This window comes from Telopea speciosissima, chromosome 9 (genome assembly GCF_018873765.1).
Source record: "Telopea speciosissima isolate NSW1024214 ecotype Mountain lineage chromosome 9, Tspe_v1, whole genome shotgun sequence".
NCBI classification, from domain to species: Eukaryota; Viridiplantae; Streptophyta; class Magnoliopsida; order Proteales; family Proteaceae; genus Telopea; species Telopea speciosissima.
In genome coordinates, this window is record NC_057924.1 from 11,127,674 (window position 1) to 11,143,709 (window position 16,036).

Sequence of the window (16,036 nt, forward strand, 5' to 3'; positions counted from 1 at the left end):
GGCACAATCGTCAATCAAACGGGGACTCTCCACACCGCCATATGCTACTATAAAAGACAAAGGTACACAACCCCATAGGGGACATCTAAACTCATACTGAATAATCACTATTCATCTGTTTGCGCCAGGAGATCTAACTTTGGCATCGGAGAGCCCTAGGCCGGGACCACACCGGTTCTCTCTGTTGACCCCTTTGGTTTACTTACAGGTGACGGTACTCGCAGGACCGCTCGACGATTTCTTGACGCAACAGATTGGCGCCGTCTGTGGGAACGACGCTAGCCATTACAGCTACTAGCTCGCTTCCATACTCATTCAATGGCACGAAGGAAGACTACCACCACCAACAACGGAGCAAGGAATGGATCACCACCCCCAGAGTGCTCTCGCCGCAGAGCCAACCACCAGGACCATGTCCCTCTGGAGGAGGAGATCCCCCTTAATGACCAGTTCGTGATCGCCGAGCCCAACAATGACGAGGCCAACGATGTGGTGGTGGAGGTGACACCTGACCCCAATGCTCCAGCCACTGTGGGTCAGATCAACGACCTGCAACGACAGATCCTCGATGAACAACGACTCTTTCGAGAATACCTGACGCAGCGTGCGACATCTCACCGTCGGAGGACTTCACCAGCAGCAAGGGTGGAGTCCATACCTCAACAAGAGCCAAACCCAGGGAGATCATCTCTCAGGGGCGCGAGATCAGAGAGACTTGCGCGACAGGCAACCCCCACTCCGCAGCGGGGGGAGCCTTCCCAGCATCCCAGGAGAACAAGAGACCTCTCGCCACGGTCAGAACGTGGGAGGATGCCAACACCCAAGGCGAGGGTGTCTAGCCCGCAGAGATCGGTCCGGAGGTCCGTGTTTGACGGACGACTGGAAGAAAGTCACATACCACGACGAAGCCGGACCTACAGAGAAGAAAGCCCCTCACCTTCACGACAGGGTTCATCACGGCATGACCATTCACCATCCCGCCAACACTCAAGGCGGGAGGGGACATCCAGGAGAGAGCGTGAACGGGGTCGCAGCGAACGTCCGGCTAGGCGTGGGGGGCAGACAAGGGACGAGGAGCTCGATCAAAGACTCCGCGACCTGGATGAGAAGCTGGAAGGGTTGAAGAAGCAGACCAAAGGCGAGACACATTCCATACCTGGACAACACCCCTTCTCGGCAGAGATCATGTCAGCCACACTACCTTCCAGGTTTCGACTACCCACCTTTGAACTCTACAGTGGTACCACCGACCCTAATGACCACATCAACTACTTTAATGGCATGATGACGCTGCACGGGGGGTCGGACGTGGTATCCTGTCGGGCATTCCCTGCGTCCCTCAAGGGAGCAGCCACATCATGGTTCTCCAGGCTACGACCGAGATCTATATGCTCGTTCGCAGAGCTATGCGAACAGTTCGTCACCCGTTTCCAAAGCAGCGTCAAGCAGAAGAAGACCACCGTCAATCTACTAAACGTGGTACAGAACCCTGGGGAATCTCTCAGGGAATACGTTACCAGGTTCACCAAGGAGTCCCTGGAGGTTCGAGACTTGGATGACCAGACACAGCATGCAGCCCTAGCAGGAGGTATTAGGGACCTGGACTTGATCAAGGACCTGACACGTCACGAGACCAGGACTATGAAAGAACTCCTGGAGCGGTGCAACGAGTTTGCAAATATGGCCGAGGTACTACAAGCTAGAACAAAAATAATCGAGGCCAAGCCACAGGACAACAAGAGGTCAGCACCTGATGACCGCAACGAGAGTAAGAGGTCAAGGACAGAGCGCCGACAAGAGAAGAGCGACCGCCCATCTAGGAGGACAGACCGCCGCCCAGAGAGAAGCGAGAGGGCAAGCACCCCTGAGTTCACACCACTGAACACCACCAGGTCCCAGATACTCATGCAGATCCAGGACCATGACCTACTCCATTGGCCACGACCCATGCTAGCAGCGCCAGAGAAGCGAAACCCTAACAAATATTATCTCTTCCACAAAGAGAATGGGCACGACACAGAGGAGTGCTATCAATTGAAGAGAGAGAGATAGAACAACTGGTAAAAGCAGGAAGCTTGAGCAAGTATGTGAAGGGGAGACGTGACAACCGCTCAGGCCAAGGAGATAGAGGTCGCGACGGAGACAGAGTGGAGCCGAGACGAGAAGAAAGAAGAACAGATCGAGAGAGAGACCGCCCAGAAGAGCGGAGAGATGCCACAGAACCTAGTGGCACCAAGGGACCTCCTATCCTCACCATACTTGGAGGACCAGGGCAAGAGTCCACCAGAAAAGCTAAAGCTCATGCCAGGTTCGTGGGAGTGGCAGAGAAGCCCAGCAAGATAGCCAAGACTGAGGCGGTGATCTCCTTCTCGGATGAAGACCTGGAAGGACTAAACTTCCCGCATGAAGATGCCCTGGTAGTACAGGTGGAGGTAGCCAATCGACCTGTACACAGGGGCACTGATAGACACAGGGGCGTCCGTTGACGTACTCTCCTTGGACGCCTATCGACAATTCGGGTTCGGGGACGACCAGCTCAAACCAGAGCCCACTTATCTCCATGGATTCTCAGGTGCCACCGCCTCCATCAGAGGTACCATAGAGCTACCCGTCACCTTCGGGGTACACCCTCAACAAGTAACCATCATGGTAAATTTCATGGTAGTCAAGTCCGTGGTGTCCTTCAACGGCCTCTTAGGGCGACCATCACTGACAGCCCTTAGAGGAGTCATATCACCACTTCACCTGAAGATGAAGTTCCCCACCGAGAACGGGGTAGGCGAAGTCCGAGGAGATCAAAAGAAAGCAAGGGAGTGCTACGCCACCTTCATGAAAAAGAATAATGGCAACACCCGTGGAATGGCACTCTGCCTAGAGAGCATGATCAGTGACCAGAGAGATGAACTGACAGAGAGAAGGGGAAAGCCAGTGGAAGACCTCATCCCATGGCCCCTCAGCCAGGACGACCCCTCCAAGGTCGTTCAGGTCGGCTCGCTGCTAAGCAAGGAGCAGAAAGAAGGGCTTGGACACCTCCTCCAAGCGAACATGGATGTCTTCGCATGGTCGACCTCCGACATGCCAGGAATACCACGTTCCATAGCGGAACACCGACTACATGTCGACCCTACCAGGAAGCCCGTTCAACAGAAGCGGCGTAACTTCGCCCTCGACCGACAAGCAGCAATCAAGGAGGAGGTCGAGAAGTTAAGCCGATCAGGGTTCATCAGAAAGGAGAAGTTCCCAACCTGGCTCACCAACGTGGTCATGGTACCAAAGCCAAGTGGGAAGTGGAGGATGTGTGTCGACTACACCGACCTGAACAAGGCATGCCCAAAAGATGAGTACCCACTGCCCCGGATCGACCTACTGATCGACGCCACCGCCGGCCATGAGATGCTGAGTTTCATGGATGCCTACTCCGGATACAACCAGATCCTCATGTATGAGGATGATGAGTCTTACACCGCATTCCGGACGGACAAAGAGAACTATTGCTACAACGTCATGCCGTTCGGGTTAAAGAACGCAGGGACCACCTATCAGAGAATGGTCAACAAGATGTTCGAGGAGCAGATCGGGCGCAACATGGAAGTATATGTGGATGACATGCTCGTGAAAAGCGTCCACACCAACCAACACTTGACCGACCTAGAGGAAGCATTCACAGTACTGAGGAGGAACCAGATGAAGCTAAACCCTGCAAAGTGCGCCTTCGGTGTAACGTCAGGAAAATTCCTGGGGTTCATGGTCTCAGTCCGTGGAATAGAAGCCAACCCATCCAAGATCAAGGCCATCCAAGAGATGGCACCTCCTCGAACGGTTAGGGAAGTGCAGAGGTTGAATGGAAGGGTTGCCGCCCTTTCCAGGTTCGTGTCACGATCGGGTGATAAGTGCTTACCATTCTTCAAAATATTGAAGAACCTCCGAAGCCCTAAGGACTTCACATGGACGGAAGAGTGCCAAAAGGCGTTCGGAGAATTGAAGGAGTACCTAGAGAGTCCACCCTTGCTTGGGCGACCGGAACCTAACGAAGAGTTGCGCTCTACTCGGCCGCCACCCCCTGCCTGCGCAAGAGATCGCTAAAGGAAGAAGACAAAGTCCAGAGGCCTATCTACTACGTCAGCCATGTCCTGATCAATGCAGAGACCAGGTACACTAGGATCAAGAAGGTAGCCTATTCATTGGTAATGGCAGCCAGGAAGCTACGACCATACTTCCAAGCCCATACCATCACAGTCTTCACAGACCTACCCTTGAAGAAGATATTGCACAAGCCGGACGTCTCCGGACGATTGATAGCATGGGCGGTGGAGTTAAGTGAGCATGACATCAGGTTCCAACCAAGGACAGCCATCAAAGGCCAGGCTCTTGCAGATTTCATTGCAGAGTGTACCCAGTCTGAGATCGAGTCACAAACAGGGGAGCCCGAAGAGAAGGATCACGGATCGTGGGACATGTTCGTGGACGGGTCGAGCAATGCGGCAGGAAGCGGCGCTGGGCTCATATTAACCAGCCCCGAGGGATTTCGTATCCAATATGCTCTCCGGTTCACCTTCCAAGCATCCAATAATGAAGCAGAGTACGAGGCATTACTAGCTGGACTCCGGGTGGCCAAAGCCATCCAAGTCACACACCTATCCACCCGGAGCGACTCCCAGCTCGTGGTGAATCAGGTGAATGGAGAGTATGAGGCAAAAGATGAGAGGATGGCATCATACCTAGCACGCGCTCAAGCATTGATCGAGGGTTTCGAGAAGTTTGAGATGGTTCGAGTTCCCAGGGAGGAGAACGCCGCCGCTGATGCCCTATCCAGGCTAGCCAATGAGGAACTCCGAAATTTGGCTAGCGCAGTCTATGTGGAGATCCTGCATGAGCCAACGTATAAGGAAAAGCAGGTTAACGAGATCACGGAGGGACCTAGCTGGATGGACCCTCTACTCAACTACCTCCAGAACGATGTCTTACCAGAAGACAAGGCCGAAGCAAGGAAGATCAGGATGAGAGCTGCAAAGTACACCGTCCTAGACGGGGTACTGTACAAGCGGGGGGCAACAGCACCACTACTCCGGTGCCTAGGACCCAAGGGGGCAGAGTACGCCCTAGCCGAAGTCCATGAGGGGATATGTGGAAGCCACATGGGGACGAGCCCTAGCCTACAAAATCCTCCCCCGGGACTATATCGGCCACGAATGCAAGAGGAGGCCATCCAATATGCCAAGAAGTGCGAGCAATATCGCTTGTTCGCCCCAAGACCCATCTACCCGCCACCAAGCCGACATCAATCCTCAACCCCATACCTTTTGCCATGTGGGGACTAGACATCTTAGGCAACTTCACCGTAGCACCAGGAAACAGAAAGTACCTGGTCGTCGCGATCGACTACTTCACCAAGTGGGTTGAAGCTAAACCCTTGGCCAAGATAACAGAGACAGAGATGGAGAAGTTCGTCCGCGACGACGTCATCTACAGGTTCGGGGTACCACGGATCCTCGTCTCAGACAATGGAAAACAATTCAACAACCCTAAATTCCAAGCATTCTGTCACCGCTACAACATCGACTATCGGCCTGTGTCGGTAGCATACCCACAGGCCAATGGTCAGGTGGAGGTCACCAATCGAACGCTACTGGAAGGAGTCAAGAAAAGGCTAGAAGGAGCCAAAGGCAAGTGGGTAGAAGAGCTACCAAGCATCCTGTGGGCATACCGAACTACAGTACGGACACCCACAGGAGAGAGCCCATTCCGCCTAGCATATGGCACTGAAGCATTGGCGCCGGTAGAGGTCTGCGCTATGTCCCATAGGGTTCTGCACTTCAATGAATGCACCTATGTCGACGGATCTGCGGCAAACCTAGACTTTATAGATGAGGTCTGCGAAAGAGCACTACTAAGGAACGCCGCCTACCAAAGAACGTCATCGCCAGGTACTATAACGCCAGGGTCAAGGAAAGGCTATTCCACCAGGGAGATTTAGTACTACGGCGGGCAAGGGCATCGCAGCACTGAGCGGGAAGTCGTCACCCAACGGGAAGGACCCTACATAGTCTCAAGCAGATACGCCCAGGGACTTACCGCTTGAAGACTCCAGGGGGCAAGAAGGTAGACCGTACCTGGAACTCAGAACATCTAAAGAAGCAATTTACTACCAAGAGAAGCATAGCAGTAGTGGTAGTGATAATGTATGTGAGCAGAGTAGGGAGTAGCGATGAGACGACATCAATGACAATGTGAATTTCAGTCAAAATAAAGAAATGTTGCAAGAATACTTGTCTTCTCCTACCACTCAATCGAATCACGGCCACTACATTAAGGCAACATGCCAACACCGAGGCTTCATGCCTAAGGCGAGACGCCAACACTGAGGCTTCGTGCCTAAGGCAACATGCCAACATTGAGGCTTCAAGCCTAAGGCAACATGCCAACATTGAGGCTTCAAGCCTAAGGCAACATGCCAACATCGAGGCTTCGTGCCTAAGGCAATATGCCAACATCGAGGCTTCGTGCCTAAGGCGATATGCCAACATCGAGGCTTCGTGCCTAAGGCGATATGCCAACATTGAGGCTTCAAGCCTAAGGCAACATGCCAACATCGAGGCTTCGTGCCTAAGGCGATATGCCAACATCGAGGCTTCGTGCCTAAGGCGATATGCCAACATCGAGGCTTCGTGTCTAAGGCGATATGCCAACATCGAGGCTCCGTGCCTAAGGCAACATGCCAACACTGAGGCTTCATGCCTAAGGCGCCATGCCACCATTGAGGCTCTACGCCTAAGGCGTTAACTATAAAGGGTCAGAGAGCATCAACGCGCAAATAATCACCAAGAGACAAGGCAATCAAAGAGAAGCAAAAGCGATCACATAGAAAAGTCATAGTAGTTACAATTCAAGTTCAAAAAAGGAAAAAGGTGGAGACGTCTACAGGATCGGGACGACCGTAAGGTCAATGGATCACAGAGTGGTGGGTCACCTCCGACCCAGCTGGAGACATCATGTCCGCCTCAGGAGGACGTGCAGCAGCATCCCCCTCAGGCAGGGCAGCCTCCACCTCTGACACCGGAGCGCTCTCCACCCCAGCTGCACCCGGAAGCGCCGCAACAAACTCAGAGAACCCCGAGACAGAGAAGTCATAGTCAGGGGTCACCTCCAGGACACAAGCGGCTAAGTCCCGGACCCCTCCCTCATAGGCGGGCTGAAGCTGCGCCTGATACAACGTCAAAAACGCAGAGGATGCCTGGAACTCAGCCACAGCTCGCTCACCTGCAGATGCCAGGTCCACCTCATGCCTTCCCCTCAATGAATGAAGCTCCTCCTCCAAAGCAAGAACCCTAGTCGAGCTCTCGGCCGCACCAGCAGAAGTCACACGCAGCTCCTCGACACCTCTAGGAGCTTCCCGGACGCCACACGAGCTCCCCGACACCCTCTCGCGTCGGCCCTAGGCCCTCTCACGGGCATCGACCCGACCCTGGAGCTCCCTCTCCACGCCACGCAGGTGCGTCAGATCTCGCACCTCACGAGAAGCGTGACCCTCCAGTCGAAGCACCGCCTCAGCAATACGGTGATGTACCTACAATCAACATGGCAAGCGATAAAATAATGTAAAAATAAATGGAGCAATGGACATGAGGAGACAGTAAAGGAATAACTCACCGAAGCCATGTCATGGTAGAGGGTCTGAGCCAGACAAGCATCGCTAAGCCTCTGCAAGGCCATCCTCGCGGTAGGGAGCCTGCCCCTATCCACCCACTCCCGCGATACGCCGGCTTCAGCCAAGGTCGAGCCCTCCGGCACGCCCAAGGTGATCACCAGGGACTCACCCAGCGTGGGAAGATCAGTGGCAGTACCGCCCGAGGAACTCACACCTTTCCCCTTGGAAAGGGGCAATACAGAAGATTCAGAAGGAACAACAGAGGGAGGCAGAGGCACAGAGCCTGGAACGCCACCGTCACCAGGGGAAGTACGGGGAAGGAGGACCCGCACGCCAGAGCTCGTCACGCGGGCATGTCCTGGTCCACCCTTCCGCTTCGCTCCAACAACCACAGGCGCAGAAGCACCACTAACATCGGTCACTCCAGCAGATGGACCACCCTGAGAAGCGGCCTTCCTCCGCAGATTACATGTGAGCAAAGCGAAGTCCGGACGCGTATCCACCTGCATAGATCGACCAACCAATCAGATGACACATACATTCAAATACCAACATGCCAATCAAGTACAAAAGACAATGCTCTTACCAGGACTCAGCTTCCAGAGAGACAGGAAGGCCTCCGAGTCCAACTCCTGGACGTGGAACGGATCGCGACCCAGGCACAGCTTGAGGGAGTCACCCTCAAAATCACTCAGCTCAAGCCCCTGATTGACCCTCTTGAGGTCAATAACTTCCCTAACGGTCCGTAGTGGGCATCGGGGGACCGTGGCAAAAAAGAAGCGATCCCTCCAATACTTCACGTTGCTAGTGATCCCCGTGAGAAGCTCCACAGAGGCATAGGGCCCCTTGAGCACGCGGCGAGCAAAGTGATAACATCCATGGTTCCCCTTCTTCAACAGATAAAAGTGGGAGAACAGGGGAACAGTGGCGTACGCCCAGGCGGGCGAAGAAGACATAGAAACCCAAGATCACCCTCCAAGAGTTGGGCAACACCTGCCCAGGGGTGAGGTGCCAATGCTCTAACACCAACTCGACAAAGCGAGGGATAGGAAGGCGAAGGCCCTGGAGGAAAAATGAACGGTAGAGGCAGATCTCCCCCGCACGATGAGAGAAGGCATACTCGCTAGGCCCAGGAGCACGCAACATGACCTCGGCGGGAATATGAAACTCCTCACGGAGGGAAACCAAGTCAGAGGGTGACAAGATGCTAGCAACAGGGCTAACCTATCAGCAGGACCGGCAGCTGAGGATGCCGCCCCAGAGGGCTGACGATCCCTACGGGGACCGGAGACACTAGAAGGTCCCACTCGTCCATCAGTATCACTAGGGGAGGGCATAGAGGGCGGAGTACCCACAGAAGAAGGCGATCCAGGGGAACGCTCCTCTGAAGATCCAACCCCGACTGAAGCAGGGCCAAGGTCACCCGGGAACGACATGAAGGACAAGAGGGGAACGAACTACTTACTCGAGAAAGCAATCTCCCTGAAGCTGGCAAGAAAAATGAAAGGAATGTCACCTGCAAAATATAAACAGCAGATCCATCACATACAAGAGGAGGAATAGGGAAGAAGAGCGAGGGTCCATCACGCCCACGCCACGGCCACCATAGGCGCGGCATCACCGGCAAGGCGTGGACCACACCCAGGCATGGCCACCCAGCGCCGCCTCCTCACCAGGCGCGGCCTCACCTAGGCACGGCCTCCTCACCAGGAGCGGCCTCACCTAGGCGCGGCCTCACCCAGGCGCGGCCTCCTCACGAGGGCGCGGCCTCCTCACCAGGGCGCGGCCTCCTCACCCAGGCGCGGCCTCCTCACCAGGCGCGGCCTCACCCAACGCGGCCTCACCCAGGCGCGGCCTCCTCACCAGGGCGCGGCCTCCTCACCCAGGCGGGGCCTGCACCCAGACACAGCATCATGGGCACGTGAGGTGGGGGCCACCCATCTACGACCCTTCGTATCGCTAAGACTCATGTCACTACCAGGACTCTAAACCGCCGCTTAGAGGTCACGTCATCCAGACGGATTCAAGCACCAAGGGCGTTATCACCACACGCAGGTATCTATCCACCAAGGATCCTGATGCCACCAGGACACTCCCTCCCACGGGGAGATGACCAATCAGGATAGAGCCCCGTTACCCCGGGGCCTCTATCCACTCAACGGCACAATCGTCAATCAAACGGGGACTCTCCACACCGCCATATGCTACTATAAAAGACAAAGGTACACAACCCCATAGGGGACATCTAAACTCATACTGAATAATCACTATTCATCTGTTTGCGCCAGGAGATCTAACTTTGGCATCGGAGAGCCCTAGGCCGGGACCACACCGGTTCTCTCTATTGACCCCTTGGTCCACTTGCAGGTGACGGCACTCGCAGGACCGCTCGACGATTTCTTGACGCAACACATATAATGAAACCAAACCTATTCTCATTAATTAAAGAAAAAACATAAATAATTATTAAATATAAACACACTATCATATAAAAAAGTATAAATAATTATTTAATATACATCTTTTTTAATTTTGAATGATTATTTTTGAAAAATAATAGAAAATATAAAAATGTGGGGGGTGAGGGTTGTGAGGCCATGACGATGTCGAAGATTCAGAAGGGTGTTATTTATTTTATCAAAACTTAATTCGTTTAATCAAAACTTAATTCATTTAAATAGTTAAAACCAAAATCGAGCAGTTTATTAAACGTTACCATTTTTTAAATCAAAATCAAATCATTTATTAAACGATTTCACGATTTTAATATAAACAGTTCGGTTTGATTTCGATAAATGGTTTTGGTTTGGTTTTGACACCCTGATATCTACTATCCTCTAGTGGAATCAACTGACATTTACATGTGGCCTCCACTAGCTGCTTATGTAGAGATGCATTTCTAGGGGTGATGCCTTGTAGAACCTATGTAAAATTCCATTTTAAAGGGAAAGTCTTGTTGTAACTAAAGTTTGAGGGAAAAAATTGTAACTTTATTTTTATGCCCTTTTGGTATATGATGCTTCTTCTGTCAACAATGGTAAAATCTTATCACTTTACAGTTCTATAAAAACGTGAAAAACAATGATAGATTTTGAGAATGATGGAATGATAACTCACTTCTAATTATTTAAAACGATTTTCTTATTATCATCGCTAAAGGTGTCAAATAATTGGTAACGTTATTTTTGCCCTTCTAGTTTACAACAGAGTTTCTCTGCATCAGTGGTGAAGAGGAATCTCCAGATCCGTTGCCATTTGTACCATCATTTTCACATGTGTACTCCATCATTTGAGGGACAATAGCAACTCATTTTCACATTTCGTGTAAGAGAATAATGAAGAAAGAAATACGTACAGAGAAGAGACTTGGATATTAGAGGAAGACGAAGGAGAAGCAAGATTCCTATTGGAGCAAGGTTTTAAATGCGGAATCGGAGACAGAATCTGACAGTGACTATTCCGATCTGAATCGAAACCGGCCTTCAAGAACCCTAAAATCGATCCATAGATCCAAAATAAGAAAAACAAGAAAAAATGAAAAGAATGAAACAAAAGAGAGGATCGTTTACTTAATTGCGGACCAAAAAAAATCTTCAAAACTGTACATGGGGAGCAATTACATGGAAACAAAATTTGTGAAATGGCCTTAAAGCCTCATTCATTACTTCTCACCCCACCCCACTTGGTTTACCCAAGTACCAAACCCTTCAAGTCCTCTAATTTCCGGAGTTGGAAAAAATAAAGGCAATTTTCTGTCACACACATGATTCAAAGTTAGACAGATCGAGAAGACTCATAATTGGATTCGTTTGGGGGTGTGAGAGAAGTGAGCTGCAGCAACTTCACTAGCACCTCTATTGATGTGGCTATCTATCTATGACTTGTGATTGTGAGAGAAGAGGGAAGCGTAGGAATTGGCTAATCCTATAACTATCCCACCCTTCCCCCTTCCCCCTTCCCCCTTCCCCTCTTTGGAATCGACCGTCCCGGATGAGTCCTTGAGGTCATCGTGTCATCGTCGTCCTCGCACCAGCTGCCATCTTAATTTGTCTCTCTTCCCTTCTTTTTCTTCACGGTAATCATTGCTGCTCTCTCTTCCTCTCCTGAAGCAGAATCAGAAGTCACTAAGTGCCTCACACTTCATATGCAACACGTGGGGTGAATGGTTGATTATTTTAAAAATTTTATTGAGGGTGTCCGGTGTAATTTCCCAGTTCCTCTAATAAGGGGATTGAATGACAACCCTACCTTTGTCCAAACACTTTGTCCGAGTAAAATCCACCATATCTTATTAGAGGAACTGGAGAACTGAACCGGGAGAAGATGATTTTCTCTAAATTAACACCACCGCTTTTTTTAGATTCCCTTTTATATACTTTACTTTCCCATCGAAGCCCCCACCACCATCCGATTTAAGATATTAGAGATGGAATGGGTGATGTGTCTCCTCCTCCACCACTTCTCTTTTATTATGCCAAATTGTTTTGTAATTTTTATTAACATGTAGTTTTGTCCACTTGACCAGAGTGACGCAGGGCTCAGTGAATACTCAAATTATTATAATTTGTAGGTACCAGTAATAAATATCCCAATCCAACCCATTCCAACGCAATATCATTGTCTGACCCCACTCTTCACTTCTTCTTTTTTTTTTGTTTTCTCTGTCTACCACAAAATTAAATGGTGATTATCATTAATGAATCTTAAAGCGCAGAACCCCAATTCCAATGGTGATGCGTTTGTCCAGGAGTATGGTTTGTGTCAGCACTCTCATGTGTCTTTTTCTCCATCTCAAAACAAGGGGTAGAGGGCGTTGGGATCCTGTACTTACGAGCTGCCCATTCTATCGTGTGCACCCCACACACAACAAGATGGCAAAAAGACCACCTTACCCCTACCCAAGTAGGGGTAAAGCGATCTTTTCTGTCTTACTATGTGTGGGGTGCATGAAAGTAGGGGCAGCTTGGAATTGAAGTAGAGGATTTAGATCCGGGGTAGTGGTATCTTTGCAAATAGGGAGGAGAGAGATAGACTCAATGCCAACACTATTGGACAGAGAACTTTCTTTCTTTAAATTAATTTTCTTATTGATAGTTTTTTAACGAGAAAATAGATCAAGAAGACTTTTTGATTTTTTTTTTGGGGACTTTTTCACTGGGATATAGAAGGTCTTTCTTTTTTCGATACACCGCTCTACAAGCAAGGAGTACCATGCTCAAAGCAAAGCAAGGGTGGTCATAGATAAGCTCGACCACAAGGTGATCTACAATCAAATAGTCATAGATCAGGTAATCAAACTACTGCATGTTAATTAGCACCCAACAAGCAACCAAGCAACAGATGAGTGCGATGCGTGAGACGTCAATATAGGAGCACGCTAGTGCAACATTTTCTTGCTGGGGCATGCTAGCGCTCTCATGGAGTTGATTCTTTGGTAAGCAAGCAAAATCCCATGATTGTGTATTGAATATACATCCATGTCTTTCTTGTTTATAATCTGATATTAATCTTTTTAGTTTAACAGCGAATTTTTCTGCACTAGTGGTGAAGAGGACTTTCCACAACCACTCCCTTTAATACCATCGAATTGCTTTAAGGAGCAGTGATTTCGACTTCATCAATAGAGGGTGGGAGTGTGATGCAAAACCAATAATCCAATCACATGGTCACTCTCCAAGTGAAGGAAGAGTTAATATTTCAGAGTGATTCACTCTTTTCTTTCATTGAGAGTTAAATGTGTCATTTTCACATATGTACTTAATAAACATGCAAGACAATGACAATTCTTGAAAATGAGACATATTGTAAGTTAATTTCAAATAATATTGAAAATCCTCTTTCACCCCTTACTTTAAAAACTTTTGTATATAAGACAGTCACATGATATCAATACAAACATAGAGGTATTGTGAGAACCATAGCCTTGGTGGGACCCAATGACATTGGAGCATCGTGGAAATCCGATCCTCTCTTGATTAACTGAGTATAATATTGAGTTGTCATCATGAAATTATGAAAAATGCTTCTCCTTTCGAAAGAAATTAGGCTTCTCTAAAGACCTCGAATTGCAACTTAGATTAGGGTGTAGGACCCACCCCAAAGACAGGAAAAACAATTTGCTACAACTTGGGTTGCAGGAATGTTCTTGTTGCTGCCAATCGTAGGACCGACTTGAAATAATTCCCTCCCCCTTTGGATTCACAAATACCCCCTTAGGTGTTATATTTTCCAAAAAATATTTTGGAGTTCTAAATCAGCACGATAGCACCTGCGATTGGGGTATTAATTTTTTTTCCAAAGGAGAGTAATTACTTGATATATGATGGTATCTAAATAAAGAGAGAGGATGGTCCTTGGGACAAAGGAGTCTTTTCCAAGAGTTAGGCTCACGTCCTCATACAAGGACAGTCCTTGAGACCCCCTCTGCCCACCGACTTGGAATCCACTGCCCCCACACTCCTTTTCTAAGGAGGGAGGAAAGAGGATGACACATGCTGGCACCTTCACGAAGGAAAATTTTTGGCTACTACCCAAGTTAAAGTAATGTTCCTTAGAAACGGAATAATTCACTTCTCTTTTGGGTTCATAAATACCCTCTTAGGTTTTAGTATTTTTCAAAATACCCTTCTGAATTCTGTTTCTTTTAGGTGTCAACCGGGTAATAGGAACATTCCTGCAGGGTAACAGCAAAATTTCGTCCCTTCTCAACGTGCCCAGCCTTTTCCCCTAAATTTAAGATAAGTGAATGGGCTTACCGAATCCGGAACATTGCCCCTGCTTTTCTTCCCTTATTCCTTTTTTTTCCCCCTTTTCAAATCCAATAATCAATCTCACACTCAAGCCCATCAATATTGATCCTGGATTTGGATTAAATTGCAGGACTTCAATTTCTAATTAATATCAAATTCACAGACGGGAAACCTTCTGGTGAAGGAAAGATTGACCATCAGAATTAAATTAATATCAAATTCGTCAATTTAAATTGTGGGCCATGGGCTTTTTATAATTTTTTTTTGGTTAAAAGAGCGCTTATATATATTAGATAAAGATCACATCACCACCTAATAAATCAAACAATAGCATGTAGATAATGATTTTATTAAAATCTACTTGGTGGTGTTTCCTATACCCTCTCAAAGGGCACGGTGAAATGATGCCTTTGCCCCCCTAAGTAGATACGTGTTCCCCCATTAGCCTAGATGCTTGTATAGAGACCATGCAACCAAGTAGAAATCTTCTTTTTTTTTTTTAAATAAAAATTTATTGAAGATTAAAAGGAAGCAAACAAGCCTAAAGACAGACCAAAGACAAAGAAAGCTAAAACTAGAAAAAGGGGACTCAGTCCTAAAACATATTGGTGAGGGCAACAAGCCACTCGCTCACCTAAGAAAAATAATAAAATAAGACTACGGGAGATCTGTGAGTCGCACCGAGAGGGTCCTTATACTATTTGATCGTCGGTGGATCTCAACATATAAATTAGGCGGAACAAGAGCCACACGGGCCAAAAGAGCCTCCTCCTCTGGCGAAAAGGGAGATGAAATTTTTTGTAACCCCACTCCTAACTCCTTTTCAACTTGATGTTTTTCTACCGCCGCGTCTACCGTCTTAACACCAAGATTTGTATTCCTTTGACTTCGAGTTCTGCCAATAACTGGAGTTGCCATATGAGGACCCACACAACCACCTCGAAGAGCATTCCTACGACCATCACGATTTTTTCGACCCACCACCTGAGTCCACCCGTCTTGCACCTCCTTTTGATCAGATTGGCCATAACCCGATCCACGAGAATCCAATCTTTGAACTGATTCCACCTCATTAGGCATATTTAAAACGATAGCCCCATCTTGAAAGTGAGAATTATGCGCATTCGAACTCCCTCCCTCTCTTTGGTTCGGCACCAAAGAATTACCTTGATGCCCCGTCTCAACGGTACCAACCATGTTCCTCTAAGTTACCTTCCAATTACCTTTCATATATTCAAAAGAGATAGTCCCATCAGTATTTGGATGTAGTGTCGCTTGCACATGGGTCGGTGAAATGTCAAATGCTGCGATCCCTGTACATGTTGCGCCTGCTCTTTACCCCCTCAACTCTAATTAATTTAGAAAATGACAATTACCATCACTACCCTAAACTTAGCCTATTTTTACTGAAACTACCTTATCTTAAACTTCTTTTCTAAAACTACCCTGCTTTTAAACTTTTATATCTCCTTCTACCCTCATGTTTTCAAATACCCAGATTACCCTTCCTTTTCATCTAGTAACTTGCTAATCTATTTGACCTACCATTCATCTTCTACTTTTTTCCATTTTTATTCTTAAAATAGTAAAAAAATGAAGCACCCACCCACTTCTTCTCTCCCGTTTTTTACTCCATTCAATT